Source organism: Pelodiscus sinensis, chromosome 5, assembly GCF_052426305.1.
Source record: "Pelodiscus sinensis isolate ZL-2025 chromosome 5, ASM5242630v1, whole genome shotgun sequence".
Taxonomy (NCBI): domain Eukaryota; kingdom Metazoa; phylum Chordata; order Testudines; family Trionychidae; genus Pelodiscus; species Pelodiscus sinensis.
The window spans coordinates 110,067,355-110,084,610 of record NC_143056.1 but is presented as its reverse complement, the minus strand read 5'-3'; the positions used below and the strand labels follow the sequence as shown (position 1 = coordinate 110,084,610).

The following is a 17,256-nucleotide window of genomic DNA, read 5'->3' as shown; positions in this document are numbered from 1 at the left end:
ATTTTTTTTCTTTTTTCTGACTACAGCATATGCATTTCCTGTTAGTAACTTGTCTAGAACAATTGTTTGTCAGGTCAGTGTCCACCTACAAATAGAGCTACTTCAAGGGAAAAGTTTCATTACAGCTATGTCCCCAATTTTCTACTCAAGATATCCCTTAGTTTCATTTTACCAGACCATCTAATTGTCTTTTTTCCCAAAAACCTCATCACTACAAAGAGGAAGCTGTTTTCCATAATCTGGGTGTCAGAAGAGGATTAGACATCTATCTAGACAGGACCAGACCATTTTTAAAGTGCCCTGCACCATTTGTTTTGATTATGGAAATATCATACTGGGGTAAGTTCCCTTAACTCCTTAACTAAGGAGCAGTACCTTATTTTTATAGAAAGAGGGACTTTGGATATTAGAGAGGAGAACCGGACTGAATTGTCTGTCCTGAATAGCATGTTTTCGTATGACATCTTGTTTGGTAAATGTGTGTACTGAAGCCATGTGACTGTTCTAAATATATCTGGTATTGCTACATTGTGTAAGAATGCTGTAGAGCTGGCCACTGCCCCAGTGTACTGTGTGCGCACGGGGATAGGAGAAATAAAGTTGTTCTTCAAATAGCATAGCTGGATGCACAATGAAATTCTCTTTGAGAGTCTCTGATTGGAGATGGTTTCTCCTTTAAAGCATTCTGCAAGGGAGAGAAAAGTCTAGGTGATTTTCTGAACTGTTTTTTACTTTTCTAGGTAAAAACGTGAGTACCCTTCAGACATTTAGAGATGAGCAGTGTTGATGTCTGCATGGGATTTCGGATAGAAGACAGGTAAGTAAATGGGTTGATTAAGATGAAAGGATGATAAGACTTTGGAAAAAATGTAGGATGTGGTGTAAGAATGACTTTATCTTTTAGGAAAATTGTAGATGGGGTATTCACCGTAAGGATGGCCATTTTGCTGACCGTCCTGGTGGTTGTGACTGCAGTGAGGAAGGTACTGCACCTCTCAATGAAAGTCAAAGACAGATGACTATGGGCTTAAAAGGTTCTCCTGTGAGAGTACAGAGAACCAAGTTCCCATAATGAATGTGATTGTTTTAAGGAAGGGAAAACATCACTCCCTTTAAAAAAGTGTTTTGTGGTTGGGTGTACAAAGACTGTATGGCCCTCTATAATGTTATGTTTATTTGAAATTGCCATGAGGTGTAGTCTTATAGAGCTGTTGGCAAGTCCCTGTTTTTTCAGTCCTAATATATAGTCCATAATCTTGTTCTGGTGTGAGGAATGTGGGGAAGTAGATTGTGCGACTGACCAGTTATGGAAATGGTGCCACTTTTGGAAATATGTGGGTCTTGCACTGAGTTTGCAACTATTAAAAATTACTTCTTTGACATCTTCAGAACAAGTTTGGTTGGATGCAGTTAACCTGTCAGTAGCCACACCATGAGGTGAAAGAGAGTATGTCTGAATGGAGAATGCTGTTTACATCTTGGGGAAGGAAATGAGGAAGCTGAAAAGGAGGTGCTGGTGCCATTTGATCAAGGCAAGGGAACCACATCTGCTTTGGCCATGTTGGTGCAATTAGTATTACTCGTGCCTAATGTTTTATTTTCTCCCATCCCACTACTCAGAGAAAATGTGTACATGAGGGCACAGTCTTATTTTATGAGAAGAGCATCTTCCTGGCATGACAGGATTTTGCTGCTTGAGGTGCCTCAGGTGAGCATGATGCGGTGGCAGCACCAGCGCCCTGCTCTGCTTGTTCTTAATCTTCTGCAGATTTATCTAAGTAAATCTGCTCAAGCTGTTATCCTCTTCTTTTCTTCCTTGCTTTTTTTCCTCCTTGTTAAAAAGGCTTTTAGAGAGACTGTTCTACTTGCGACCGATGCCGGCGGCGATTGAGAAGGAACTGAGGCAACGGCCACCGGCACGTGCTAAACTGTCATCCTCAGTGATTGCGCAATAGTGCAGCACGCACTGGTTGCTGGGGACTGCTACCAAAGATCTCTGGGCCATGTGCACAGCGGCAATCACATACCTAAGTGGAGCACCCATGGGCACCCTTGAAGAAAAAGAGGGTGCCCTGCTGAGCGTCAGAACTAATAAACCAGAAGGGGCATTTCTTAATAGTGTTGCAAGCACTGATGGATTACAGAGGGTCTTTCATCAACATCAACATTGGTGGTTAGGAAAGGTTTATGATGCACACACCGTTAGGAACACAGGTCTGTTCAATTCCAGGAACTTTCTTTCCAGACTGCAAAATAACCACTAATGATACTAAAACACCAATTGTGATCCTTGGAGATCCTGATTACGATTTGCTTCCGCAGCTCATGAAGCCATACTCTAGCAACCTGGATTGCAGTAAGAACTGCTTCAATCATAAGCTGAGCAAGTGCAAAATAGTGGTAGAATGAACCTTTTGGAGGTCTGAAAGGTCACTGGCACTATTTGCTTATTAGGTTAGACCTCAGTGAAAGCAATATCCCCATTGTTATTATGGCCTACCGTGTGCTCTATAATATCTGTGAAACAAAGGGAGAAAATTTTCTGCCAGGATGAGGAGTTGAGGGTGATTGCTGAGCAGCCAATTTTGAGCAACCAGACACAGGGGAAATTACAAGAGCACATCAAGGATCTCTGTGTCACCATGAGGCTCTTTCAGCTATAAGCCAGAGTAATGTGACACTTATCGATACTGTTCCTTACCAAATTGTCCTCTCCATTACATTTTCTGTTCTTGAAATTTCACCCCATCAACCACCATGTGTTGAATGAAGAAAGAGCCTTGTCTCCTCAATCTGTTAAGTTTTATTATACACAAAGAAAAGTAAGATAAGCTGGAGCATATGATAGTGAGCTGATAACACTATGGTAAGAGAAACAAGGAAAGGTTGCTTACAGAGATGCACTGCAATAATAATCGAAGATGTGGGAATGGGTACCTTCTAGTCCCTGTATCCTCTCCTGGTGTGGAATGCAAGGAAAACCAAAACTCCCTCATGCATCTGATAGGACATTTGAGAGAGGAGGATGTAGAAATGGGTGATGGTGGCAGCAGGTTCAGTATAGGCAGCAGCAACCAGCTGCTTTTCTTGAACCTCATCAAGTCTCACTGCACCTTCATAATCCGCAACATCTCTTCCTGCTCTTGTTCCCTGCATGCTGTCCTATCTTTTGTCCACGTCCAGGTTCCTAGACAGTGTAATCCTCTATGTTCTAAGTCCTGTCTTGTCATTTTCGGAGGCAAACTACCTTATTGGACATTTCCTCCCATGTCTTCTTTTTTCGCCATAAGTCTTAGTCCACTATGGAGAATGCAATGATAATGATAGACAAGGTTTCAGCTGCAAGGAGGGCAGGAATACTGCTTGAGGACAGGCACCAATATAAAGCCTCCCAAATAGTTTGTTACAAAACTGACACTGTGTTGAGGGAAGAGATAAACAGAAAACTGTCATCCTACTTTTTTCCATACTGCTTGCAATACTGTAATCCTTTCCAATCATGGCCATGGCACATTTGGAAAAGCATGGTTGTGTGAGCCATATTTCATCAAACACAGGCAGATTACTTAATGAATTATTTACAGTTTAAAAGCTAGCATTGAAAACTTCTCCATTTCCCTTAGATAATCCTATGCAATATCACTCTCCTGAGGGTAAAAGAGGGGACAAGAGAGCAGATGCTGCAAGTCTCTGGATACAGACCAAGTACTTATGCTGCAATGCTGTGTGCTGCAATAATGCCTGCAGTTGATACTAGAATGGTACAAAGAAGTGTCCTACCATGATGGACGAAATAAGGCAGCCCTTCCCAGAAGTCTCCTACAAAGGATTGCAGAATATCTCCATGAAAACTACCTAGAGATCTTAGCAGAGGATTCCCGTGCCATTTCCATGCACATAAAGAGTCTTTTTTGTATAGTACCCTCTATGTAGCTGGAATGGCCATTGATACCCAATGTATACCTACTTTTTTGTTCAGATTAAACATAAAAAAATAAAAGCATGTAACCCCTACAGTGTGATTGGAAATGTGCACTAATCAGAGATGCCTTCACTGGTATCATACTCTGCTGTCAACTGGCCCTGAGAAGGAATGCACTCCAGGATTAAAAAACAGTTTTTGTCTATCAGGGATAATAAATCCTCTGCTTGACTACCTAAAATTCTCTCTCGCCTCTTCATCATCATCAACAATGTCCTTCTTGTTTGAGATTGTCTGGGGCCCCGGAGAGGTGTCCAGGGTAGTAATGGGCATGCCACCAAGAATCACATGCAGTTCCTTGTAAAAGTGGCATGTCTGCAGGGCAGAACCAGAACAACTTTTCATTTTCCTTGCCTTCTAGCATACTTGCTGAAACGCCTTTATTTTCACGTGTAGCCCTTCTCCCCTATGCTCTGCGGAGCCTTGGCATAGATGACAGCATTTCTTCTCCTGCATTGGAACCTCTGCCTACACAGATTCTTCTTCCCAAAGAAGGTATTACAGATATTAGATACTGGAATTGAAACATAAGGAGAAAGGATAAGAAAGAAAACTAATGTGTGTTGATAACAATGAATAGGAGTGAAGAAGTTCTGGGACCAAAGATGTGATTTTATGTCAGGACACAAAGGGGGAATAGGTATGGATAGAGAGCTGAAATATAGCTCTGAGCACCAATTCTCACACAGAAATGTAATTTAAGATAGGTCAAAAATAAAAAAGGTGGGGAACAGAAAGTTTGAAATATATATCTCTGAGCAACTCCTCCAAAGCATTTGTATTTGTTCTCTAAAGAAATGAGTACTACAATCTCACCCGGAAGTAATGGATTCTCTTGATGCAGTTCACCACACCGTTACAGTGAGCTAACTAGCTAGCTCCTTCTAGGAGTGTGCAGAAACTCCATATTGTAGGAGAAAGTGGAAGGGGTAAATTGTATATCATTCTGGATTGTTTAGGGATTTTTTGGAAGGCTAGGTAAATAAAACAAAATCAGACCACAGCACTGTTTTTTTCCTTATGGGTATGTCTACACTACAACGTTATTTCAAAATATCTTATTTCGAAATAATTATTTTGAAATAATGCATCTACACACAAACTGCATTTTGAAATAGCGTTGTGTGTGGTGGGAGTTACTGTGTGTGGCTGCTGCCTGAGGCTCTCTGAGGTCTGTGCTTAAAGGGACACCCCTTGGACAGCCAGTTCTCAGCTGTCCCTGCTTGCTTGTCTACCTCGATGAGGGACAGAAAAGCATTTTGTCTCTGCGTGCTCGAGTTGCCCTCACTTGGGACACCACAGCATTCTGCAACATGGAGCCGGAGCTGCCCCTGGGCACTCTAGTGCTCCTCTTGGATGCGTTGCTGTGAGCCTGGCTGCACTTTCTGCAGGCTGCCATCTAGGAGGTCCATTAGGGGGCTGTCAGGATCCAGGAGACCCTGCAGGAGAGCTTCCACACTGAGAGCACTAAGAGCCTTCCTGGTCTGCCCCACTGGGGGCGTGTGCCTCATTTCTCCCTCACGTCCTTCCACTTACCCCTCCCTAACACCCTTCCTGATGTCAAATAAAATACACGTATTTTCATGAACACAAACTCTCTTTATTTAACAAACCTGGGGGGGGGGGAGGAATGAAACTCTGGTGAGACTGCTGAAAGGAGGAGGGAGAGAAAGGAAAGAGATTGGGAGAGGGAAGGGGGAAACCTGGGAGGAGGGAGCTGGAAGGGGGTAGCAAGGGGAAGAAGGGGGAGGGGAAGCTCAGAGTCTCACCAGACCAACTTGATTTTCATGCAAACCTGCTCGTGGGTTCACATGTGGCCTTTTGTGGCCAGGCTGGCAGCTATCCTGCCATAGACAGCTGCATTCCTCCATTTAGTGTGGAGATCATGGACGTTGGGGGCATACCGCCCAGGACTGAATAAGGTCCATGATCTCTGCCCTGGACCAGGAAGGCGCACGCCTTCTCCGGGCCCTGGCAGGCTCTTGGGAGCTAGAAGACTGCTCCTGGGGAGCGGTGAAAAGCTGGCTGCCAGTAGCTTGCTGGCTCATGTTTTGGGGACACTGGGTCAGGTGCAGTGACTGCTGGCTCTGGCCTGGCAGGCTTGGAGCAGGCACAAGCACTGTGGCCAGAGTCTACCCCTTTAAGAGCTCTGGGGAGAGGGGAAGGAAGAGGAGTGTTCTTGGTTGAGGCTGGAGTGGCCACCAGGGAACCCTGGGAAGGCTGAAGGCCCCCTATTTCAATATAAGTGTCTACACAGCACTTATTTTGAAATAGCTATTTCGAATTTGGCATTATTCCTCATGGAATGAAGTTTACCAAATTCAAAATAAGCGCTCTGCTATTTCAAATTAATTTTGAAATAGCGATTTGGCTGTGAAGACGCTAGTAAAGTTATTTCAAAATAACTTTGCTATGTAGACATACCCTATGACTCATGATGATTTTGTTGAGAGGGAACTACAGAAACAAAATTAAATTTGCAGGGGCAGCCGATTAGGGAAGCAAAAAATTTTTTTAAATATAAATTAAAGCAAAGAGTACTAAAATCTTACAGAACAGGAATGGTATGTACAAGTCAAGTAGTGTTCACGATCTAAAAAAGTGTAAAGCTTCTTTAAGGGGACAACCATGTAATCAGAAAAAAATATTGCAGTAGAACCAAAATTAACTGGTATAGAACTTTATTGGTGCCAAGTAACCTGACAGCTAGCAATTTTGATCCTATATTTAATATAAGGAGATGTCTTGGCAGCTGTCTGCTACATCATTTGTGTTGAATTTATCTGAAAATATGTGCACTGTACAAGAGTTACGAAGAATAGTGTATCTATTTTTTGAAACATGAATCACATCACTTCACTAGGTAGTTAAAAGAGATGTGACTCTCCTGGAGCAACTGACTGCAAGGCTGGCCTTACCATGAGGTGAACTGAGGCGGTTGCTTCAAGTGCCAGACTGTGGTGGTGCGCCACTAGGACCCAGAGTATAGAAAATTGTGTCTGCTACTGGTGCATATGTATTCTCTCTGCTCTAGATGCACAGAGATGGTGGAGTACTATGAGAGGAGTAGAACAGGAAGAAGGCAGAATTGAGACCTTTCAAAGTTTTGGCCCAAGTGAGGGGGCATGGGGGCATCATTTGATCTCCCCGCCTCAGGTGCCATAATGCTGTGGGCCAGCCCTGACTGACCAGCACAGAAAATACTAATATATTTACTTAGAAACCTGGCGGAATTTCTAGAAATTCTCTGAAAAGAAGAAGTTACTCACCCTGTGAAGTAACGATTGTTCTTCGAGATGTGCCACGAAGGTGCTCCACTCCAGGTGTCGGGTCCCGTCCCGGCGCCGCAAATCGGAGAGCTATCAGAGCCATGGTCCGCCGGACCGCGCATGCGTGGCTGCCCGAGGCGGCGTTCGCGCCTTTGATGTGTTGTGCGCGGTCCGGCTTGCTCAATTCCTCTCAGCCGCTCCCTGAAACGAGAAAATGAAAAATACCGGAGCGGGGAGGAAGGGCGGGTCGTGGAGCACCCACAGGGCACATCTCGAAGAACAATCGTTACTTCACAGGGTGAGTAACTTCTTCTTCTTCTTCGAGTGGCCCCGAGGGTGCTCCACTCCAGGTGACTTCGGAGCAGTACTCGAACACTTGAGCGCCCCGGAATTAAGGTTTATGGACATGCGAAAGTACTGCCGTAGCCACAGAGGAATCGGCAGCAAATTGGTTTACTACAGCGTAATGCCTCATAAAGGTAGAATGAGATGACGATGTTGCTGCTCGACAAATGTCTCGGAATGGAACACCTCTAAGAAAAGCTATAGTCATGGCTACTGCTCTCGTAGAATGGGCCTTAGGAGCACACACAAGAGGTTTGTTACGTATGGAGTAGCAGGTTGTAATACACGACACTATTAACCTCGCAATCCGTTGGGAAGTGATGGGTTGTCCCTTGGTTCGATCCGCTAATGACACTATTAGACGGTCCGATTTCCTAAAGTGTCGCGTTCTTTCGATATAAAAGGCTAATGCCCTCCTCACATCGAGCATGTGCAACAGTGCATCTTCCCTTGAAGCATGAGGCTTGGGATAGAAACAGGGGAGAACAACTGGCTCGTTGATGTGAAAATCCGAACAAACTTTTGGAACAAAAGCTGGATGAGATCTCAACGTTACCGACTCTTTAGTAAACACCGTGTAAGGAGGTGATGACATGAATGCAGCTATTTCACTCACTCTGCGAGCTGATGTAATGGCAAGCAGAAAAAGCAATTTAGTGGTTAGAAGTTGCAACGGTATCATAGCCAAGAGTTCAAAGGGGGGGGGGCGTGTCAGGGAATCCAGAACAAAGTCTTAATTCCAGGAAGGTGGTGGTGGTCGCCGTGGTGGGTTGAGATTTGTAAGTCCTTTTAGGAACCTCCTTGTGATGGGATGAGCAAATACAGAAAACCCATCCTGACCCTGATGAAAAGCACTAATTGATGCTAGATGCACTCGCAGTGAGGCTATTGTAAGGCCCGTGTCGTGGAGGTGTAAAATGTAATCAAGTATCTGGGATATCCCTGCGACGTAAGCATCCCTACCATCACTGCTACACCACGTTTCAAAACTGGCACACTTGGCGAGGTAGGTCTTTCGAGTGGAGTCTTTTCTGCTGTGTACTAATACTTGCTTGACTCTGTGAGCATGAGCGTTCGACTGGATTGAACCAGCGAGCATCCACTCCGTGAGGTGTAATGTTTCGGGTATCGGATGGAAAAGGGAGCAGTTGTCCTGAGTAAAGAGATCTGGAAGCAGAGGAAGGGTGAACGGTGTCCTGATGGACATCTGGTGGAGTATTGAATACCAAGGCTACCGTGGCCAAGCTGGGGCTATGAGAATTACTCGAGCCCTTTCTACAGTGATCTCTTCCAGGATCCTGGGAACTAGGACGATCGGGGGAAAGGCGTATAGCAGTGACGTTCCCCAATTGTGGAGAAAAGCGTCTCCCAAGGAGCGATGTCCGATCCCTGCCCTGGAGCAATAATAGGGGCTCTTGGCATTGGCAGCAGTAGCAAACAGATCTATTGAGGGAAACCCCCATTGGGCGAAAATACCATGTAGAATGTCCGTGCGAAGTTCCCACTCGTGGTCGTGGGGAAACAGCCTGCTGAGTGAGTCCGCAATAGTATTTTGGACACCCGGCAAATAGGAGGCTGTCAGGATGGTATTGATGCGGGTACACCAGTTCCACAAGTGCATCGCTTCTATACAGAGAGATCGGGATCGAGCCCCTCCCTGTCTGTTTACATAATACATGGTGGCAATATTGTCCGTAAGGATTCTGACGGTCGTGTTCCTTATATGGGACTGAAAATGCTGACATGCATGACGTACTGCTCGTAACTCGAGAATGTTGATATGTAAGAGCATCTCCTGCGGAGACCAGCGACCTTGAACCGTCATGTCGTCCATATGCGCTCCCCAGCCAGTAAGGGACGCATCTGTTGTTATTTGCTTCGACAGTTGTGGACGGTGAAAAGGAATGCCCGCCATAACATTGGTCGGCTTGGTCCACCACTGTAGGGATTGTTGTACATGTGATGGTATCGCCACCACCTTGTGAATGCTGTCCTTCATCGGAGTGTATACTGTACTCAGCCAGTGTTGAAGGCAGCGAAAATGTAACCTTGCGTTTTGAACAATAGTTGTTGAGGCAGCCATGTGTCCCAGTAGTTGTAACGGCACTCTGACGGGAATCGTTGGAGCATACGTCAGCGTGTGAACAAGATCTTGAATGGCGGCAAAACGTTCGGCAGGTAAATAAGCGCGCGCTGTTCTCGAATCGAGCCTCGCCCCTATGAAGATCAGATCTTGTGTAGGTTCTGGCGAGGATTTCTGCATGTTTATGAGTAGACCCAGACAGTGAAAAACCTGAGAGGCTGTTGTCACCATGTGTTTGGCCTCTGAACATGTTTGGCCTCTTAGGAGGCAATCGTCCAAGTATGGGAAAATTATCATTCCCAGCCTGCGCAAGTGGGCAGCCACTACCGCTAAGGTTTTGGTGAAAACTCTGGGTGCACATGCCAAGCCGAAAGGTAGTAATTTGTACTGGAAATGTTCTTGACTTAGCTGGAAGCGGAGAAAACGCCTGTGTGCCACATGGATCACTATGTGGAAGTAGGCGTCTTGCAAGTCGAGGACTGCAAACCAGTCTCCCTTGTTCAACGACGGAATGATGGCATTTAGGGTCACCATCTTGAAGCGATGTTTCCTGAGGCAGCGGTTTAGCTTGCATAGGTCCAAAATGGGTCTCCACCCTCCTGTCTTTTTTGGGGTAAGGAAGTACCGGGAATAAAATCCTTTTCCCCAAAACTGACCTGGTACCCTCTCTATAGCACCGATATTCAGTAGGCGCTGAATTCAAACTGGAACAGGTACAAAGAAGGCCCACTAGGATGATCCGAGGAATAGAAAACCTGTCTTATGAAAGGAGACTCAAGGAGCTTGGCTTGTTTACTTGAACCAAAAGAAGGCTGAGGGGGGACATGATTGCACCGTTTAAATATATTAGAGGGATAAATACCAGGGAGGGAGAGGAATTATTTAAGTTTAATACCAATGTGGACACAAGAACAAATGGATATAAGATGGCTAGTAGAAAGTTTAGACTTGAGATTAGACAAAGGTTTCTAACCATTAGAGGAGTGAAGTTCTGGAACGGCCTTCCAAGGGAAGTAGTGGGGGCAAAAGATCTATCTGGTTTCAAGATTAAACTAGATGGGTTTATGAAGGGGATGGTTTGATGAGATAACAGGATCTTGGTATCTAGTTGACCATTCATTATCAGTGGGAAATAGGTTAATGGAGGGATGATAGGAGTTACTATAGAGAACTTTCTGGGTGTCTGGCTGATGAGTCTTGCCCACATGCTCAGGGTTTAGCTGATCGCCATATTTGGGGTCGGGAAGGAATTTTCCTCCAGGGTAGATTGGCAGAGGCCCTGGAGGTTTTTCGCCTTCCTCTGTAGCATGGGGTACAGATCACAGCTAGAGGATCTCTGCATCTTGGGGTCTTCAAAGTATTTGAAGGCTTCAATATCTGAGATATAGGTGAGAGGATTATTCTAGGAGGGGTGGGTGAGATTTTGTGGCCTGCACTGTGCAGGGGGTCAGACTATATGATCATAATGGTCCCTTCTGACCTTGGAGTCTATGAGTCTAACTTCCTGTTTCAGCAAATGTTTGTGAGAGGGGTCCCTGAAAAGGGACGGGGTAGGAGGGGTGGTGGGGGGAATGGATAGAAAGGGGATGGAGAGACCAAATTGTACCACCTCCAGAACCCACTTGTCCGTGGTGATACTGGACCAGTGAAGGAGATACTGTTTTAATCGATGGTGAAACATGTGTAAAGAATCCTGTGGTACGTTGAACGTGGGGGTCTTGCTTGCGTCCTCTACGGGAAAGTCTAGTTTGCTGCTTAGGTGCAGGTTGATTGGATGAACGGTTCGTTTGAGATCTCTTACGTTGAGGACGCTGCCGGAAGCGGTGGGCCGTATAATTTGCGATTCGTAACAATAATGTAGCCGAAGAGTAAACCTTTCTTCCAAACACATCGAATTTTTTATTATCCTTGTCTTGGATAATATTCTTATATTGAGGAGCCTTAGCCCTCCGCTGTACCGCATCAACTACAAGAGAGTTGGGTTGAGGGTGGTTGAAAAGGAAATCCAGTCCTTTAGCAGGTACGAAATACTTTCTATCAACCCTCTTACTAGTTAGGGCAGCCAGTGTAGGGGTTTGCCATATTTAGTCTGCCACTTCCATGATGGCCTCATCGATAGGGAGGGCGATTCTTGCCCGTTGTTGCTGTCGCAAATTCTTCAAGAGACGATGTTTCTTCATGGGAATGTCTGTTAACTGTATTTCCTGTGTGTTTGCAACCCTTTTGAATAGGTCCTGGAACTGCTTCAGGTCATCCAAGGGAGAGGCGTCATCTGGAATCATTGCTTCATCCGGTGACGACGAGGAACAGTCAGCTGGAGAAATGTGTGGCTGAGGATCTTCTGTCTCAGACAGTTGGCCCTCTTCTGGTTCTGAGTGATCCTGATGGATGGGTAAGTTTTCTGATGAAGGTGATGAAAACAATCTTTGTGGACGCTCTGGTAAGTGCTGCGCACTGGGTGATAGACGGGTACATGAAGAACCCCTATAAGATAGAGTAGCGTGACCAGGGTGGGGGCGATCATAATCAGCCCTATGGTAGCGCCCATAGTAACGGTCAGACCGTGCTGGTGAGGAGTATCTGGAGGATCCTGAACTGCGGATGTAGTAGATCCGCCGTGGCGACTGCCTAGGTCCGTGGTCCCCAACACGGTGCCCGCGGGCGCCATGGCGCCCGTGGGGGCATTCGTGTGCGCCCACCACGTGCTCGGGGCTGGCCTGGCCCTGGGCACGTGGCGCATGCACAGTGCCGGAGCTGGCTCCAGGCGCATGGTGAGCGCCGGCCCCGGGGGGGGGGGGGGGCCGGCCCCGGGCGCTTGGGGGAGGGGGAGGCGCCGGCCCCGGGCGCTTGGAGAGGGGGGCACCGGCCCCGGGCGCGCGGCGCTTGGAGGGGGGGCGCCGGCCCCGGCCCCGGGCGCTTGGAGGAGGGGGGGCGCCGGCCCCGGCCCCCGGCGCTTGGAGGAGGGGGGGCACCAGCCCCGGGCACGCGGCTATGGGGGGGCCCCGCCCCCATCCCCGCCTCCTGGTGCCCGGCGGGCGAACAGCCACGCCCCCTGGCGCCCAGCAACCTCCACAGGTTGGGGACCACTGGCCTAAGTGATCTATGCCTTGATTACCCCCTTGGGGAGCGAGAACGTGATGGGGGCATCTTGTTTCTATATAGACCGTGTCCCCATGGGAAGGTCCTCTAAGCACTTGATAAGATGGAGAAAGGCTATAGTCCCGGTGCCTTCGGTACCTGGGTGGAGAAGGAGACGGTCCTGGAGAGAAGTTAGGCGATGGGGAAAGCGCCCTGTAAGTTTCTTTCTCTGCGGCTTTGCAAGGCAGTGAAGACTTGTCAATTTCTTCTGCTGGTGGAGAGCTCGGTGCCGCACGCGGCTGTAATGCCTCTGTATCGCCACATGGGGGCAGCGTTGACAGTGCTGAGGAAGAGCCCGGTGCTGGCAGATCAGCCCGCGGTGCCGCCTGAGAGACTTGGCGGCTCAGCACCGAGGGGTTTAAAATCGCCGCCGCCAGCACCGCTTGGGCGGCAGTTGGCGGTGCCGGCTATCGCGCTCCTGCCGATGCCGGCTTCTGCGCGGTTTTTGGAGCCGGTGCCGGTCTCGTCTGTCCAGGAGCCCGTTTCTGCCCTGGGGCTGCTGACCCAGATGCCTCGTCAGGGCATCTCATTTTGGTGGTGTTTGGCAACGATCGAGCTGGGGACACCTTAGTCTTTTTTGTAACGGCTGTCCCGGGAGACGTTGCCCGCCGTTTCTGGGCTGCTGTGTCCGAGGCAGGGATGGCATCAGACTCTAGTGCCTTTCCATAAAGGATCAGCTTCAGGCTCAAGTCCCGATCCTTTCGAGCCCTCGCCGTCAGTTTGCTGCAGTGGATGAATTTTTGGGGGACATGAGTCTCACCCAAGCACCTGACGCAGGAATCATGTCCGTCGGATGCCGGCATGGGTTCTCGGCAGACTGAGCATTTTTTAAAACCGGGGGACGCCGGCATACTGAAGTAGTGGGGAGAGAGAAATTGAAACGTACAATCTCTCCTACGCCCGTCCCCCTCAGGCCGCCGCAGAAACTGTCCAAAGTCTGTAGAAAACTGTTTTTTGTTTTTGTTTTTGTAGAACTGGTCAATTTAACGCAAAAGTAAGGAAGAAAGAGTTCTGAACTATTTACCAAATGTGAAGACTCTGGGAGAAAACCGTCGGAATGAAACTGACAAGAAGGAGCTCTCGTCAGCGACCGAGGGCGGCTGAGAGGAACTGAGCAAGCCGGACCGCGCACAACACATCAAAGGCGCAAACGCCGCCTCGGGCACCCACGCATGCGCGGTCCGGCAGACCACGGCTCTGATAGCTCTCCGATTCGCGGCGCCGGGACGGGACCCGACACCTGGAGTGGAGCACCCACGGGGCCATTCGAAGAAGAAGAATCCTCTCCCACTAGAATACCTGAGAGATTGAGGACTTTTCTGAATATTGAGGCTGAGAGAAACTGTTAAATTGCTACCTTCCTAGTTAGCCACTGCCCCCTACTGTTATGGATTTCAGAAGGCCAGCTTATATACTGTAACATATACAAACCAAACCTACTTTTGCAAATGCTTTAGAATTAGTTCTAAAAAGCTTTTATAACAATTTATTGGATCTACCAATTTTTAAAAGTAACAGAAATTAATGTTGTTAAGGCAATCTTAATTTGGCTCTGGTCTGCTGACTCATTATAATAGTGTAATTAATTACATGATATCATACCTTTTTTTCCACAGGATCCCTGCTTTATTCAGTGCACAGGATGGACAGTGCTCACTAAACATGTAATTATTCAATTTCTTTCCTCCTCATTCAGTGTGTGCCCCCACATCCTAAGGTCATTCTAAATTCGGCATTACTAATTTCACCATGTAACATTCATTACAGAGTATTACAGTGCTACACTAACATTATTAAATTTACCTTTATAACATACCTATAAAGTAAGATGGCGTTGTCTTCATTTTACAAATGGGGAACATTCATGCAGAAATTAAGAAAAAATTCACATATGCTCATTAATTTTGTGTGCTCAGCTTCCAATGTCTAAATCCCCCTTTTTCAGAATACATATCCCACTTTTTCACAATACAAGGTAGTTTATTAGCACTTCATAGGTTCAAAGCCAAAACCACATTGATTTCCGCTGAAGTTGCAAATGTTGGAGCCTTACTTGTAGAACAGCTGAGGCATCTGAAGCTAGGCACCCAAAAAGTGAGGAGCACACAATTTGTAAAATCACATTTGAATAAACTAATTTAAGTAATTGCCCAGTATCACACACAAACTTTGTGGGATTGACAGGGATAAAATCCAATCCTGTGGAGCACACAACTGTTTTAACCACAAACATCTGACCTTTTCTGTCTGTCGACTGGCTCATTCACTGCACACTTTTCAACTTCTGCAATAAATGTTAATCATTAATGTTATTTATTGCAGAAGGATAGCTTCTGGAGGGGGAGGGATAGCTCAGTGGTTTGAGCATTGGCCTGCTAAACCCAGGGTTGTGAGTTCAATCCTTGAGGAGGCCATTTAGGGATTTGGGGCAAAAATTTGTCAGAGATGGTACTTGGTCCTGCTGTGAAGGCAGGGGGCTGGACTCAATGATCTTTCAAGGTCCCTTCCACCTCTATGAGATAGGCAATCTCCATTAATTTATAATGAGGCAGGTGCCATATAGTCAACCAGCTCATTCATTACACAAATCCCATTCATTTTCTATGCACAATCTACCCTGTACAATAAATAAGGCAAGTGTCCTGTGGAAAAGTCCCAGGCCAAGCAGAGGTTTCCACAATACGTATAGGTAGCCCCTTACGATGGCATTCTGTTAAAATTTCTGAGAACTGAGCAGAGACCACATTTACAGAATTATTTGAGACTGTGGGGAAGGAAAGTTAACTTTGCAAAATATATCCTGATACAAACTTGTTTTAAACAACCAAGTCTCACAAGCCCCATAGCTACAAAGTCATAAACTAATGGTCTGAGTTGAGGCCAATCTTATTCTTTGCTGCAGTCAAGTTCAGCTTACACAGATATCACAAATAAAAGAACTGTAAGCTAATTGCTGGCAAATATGACGTAAGCAGTTTCCTAGGCAACAGCCCAAGTTCTGGAGTGTCTGTTCCAGCATTTCCTCATCTGTTTGCACTCACACCAGCAGTCTGACAATGTAGTCACTGCATCCTGTTTCACTCAGCCTCGGAAACATACCAAGAACACAGCTTAACCCTTTACTAACATCTTTACACTTATTCTAAAATACACGTTGCTGCTGTACGTTATCTTTCATAGCAACATTTTATACACATTCTTATTTTCACAGACATATTCAACAGGCAAAATTTATGCACAGATAAGAGTATTTTTAAAATATTGTAGTCATAAGAAAAATATAAGAAAACAGTTGTAGAATCAGCAACTTGATTGCAATTCTCTCCCAACTCATGCACTTAACCACAAAAACAGCAAACATAAAAAAAATTATCAGACTATGGGGGGAGGGGTATATATATTGCTGAATGTGTAATATACACAACATTACAAACATTCAGAAAAACCTGTAACATCTAGATCAGGAGTTGGCAACCTTTCAAAGAAGAGGAGTCTTCTTGGTTTTGATCAAAATATTTGAAGAGCATCACACACAAAGCTCAGAGGTGGTGCAGGTGACTGGTGGGCACACGGGAATAAGGGGTGTAGACTCTGGGAAGGAGGTTGGTACAGGAAGGACTGGTGTAGAGTACTGGAGTGCAGGAGAGGGTGAGGGATGTGGGCTCTGTGAGAGAGTCTGGTGCAGGAGTGGTTCTGACCTAGGGCATAAGGTGGGGTGGTAGGAAGGGATGTGGGGTGCAGGCTTTGACTGGGAGATGCTTACCACAGGCAGCTCCTGGCTGGAAGCACCAACAGGGTTCAGGCAGACTGGCTGCATGCCATGGCACCATGCCATTCCTTTAAGTGGCTGTCTGCTGGTACGTCTCTGCACACTCCTTGTGAGCAAGGGGGCAGCTCTGCACCTATAAACACCGCCCCTACAGCTCCCATTGGCAGGAAACACGCCATTGGGAGTTGAGAGGATGGTGATGTGGCAGGGCCAGCACAATGAACTACTTTCCTCCCCACCCGAGCTGGCACTCCACAGAGACATGACAGCAGCCAGTTGCTTCCAGGAGTGGCATGGAACCACAGCATGCAAGAAGCCTGCCTGAGCCCTACTACACAGCTGGACTTTTAGTTTTTTCAGCGTTTTTTCCCCCCCTTCCAGAAAATGGCTGCCCACAAAAGGGAAGCCAAAGATCCACGAGGGGACAGCCAAAAAGCCACATGCATCTCTGGAGCTGTAAGTTACCAACCCCTGCTTTAGATATAAGAAAACAAGTTAGCAATAGCACTTCAGTTTTAATTGCAATTCCTTGATTTCTCAAGTTTATATATTATTCCTACTATGAACACACAATATATATTGTAAGAAACAGACAAACCTTATAGAGTAACCTGTAAAAAGTTGTAATACATTCTTTATTAAACTAACATTATTTACAAGGATCTATAAA

At 46.4% G+C, this 17,256-nt stretch overlaps 1 protein-coding gene and 1 long non-coding RNA gene across 4 annotated transcripts in view; one reads left to right on the top strand and one right to left on the bottom strand.

The window, feature by feature from the left end:
- The window catches only part of PDE3B (phosphodiesterase 3B), a 264,706-nt gene that overhangs the window by 213,290 nt on the left and 34,160 nt on the right, over positions 1-17,256 (bottom strand). The window lies entirely within an intron of this gene.
- On the top strand, positions 553-17,173 carry LOC142829225 (uncharacterized). Its single transcript, XR_016349706.1, has 3 exons — positions 553-817; positions 11,911-12,071; positions 13,790-17,173. It is a non-coding gene; the product is annotated as an uncharacterized LOC142829225 (long non-coding RNA).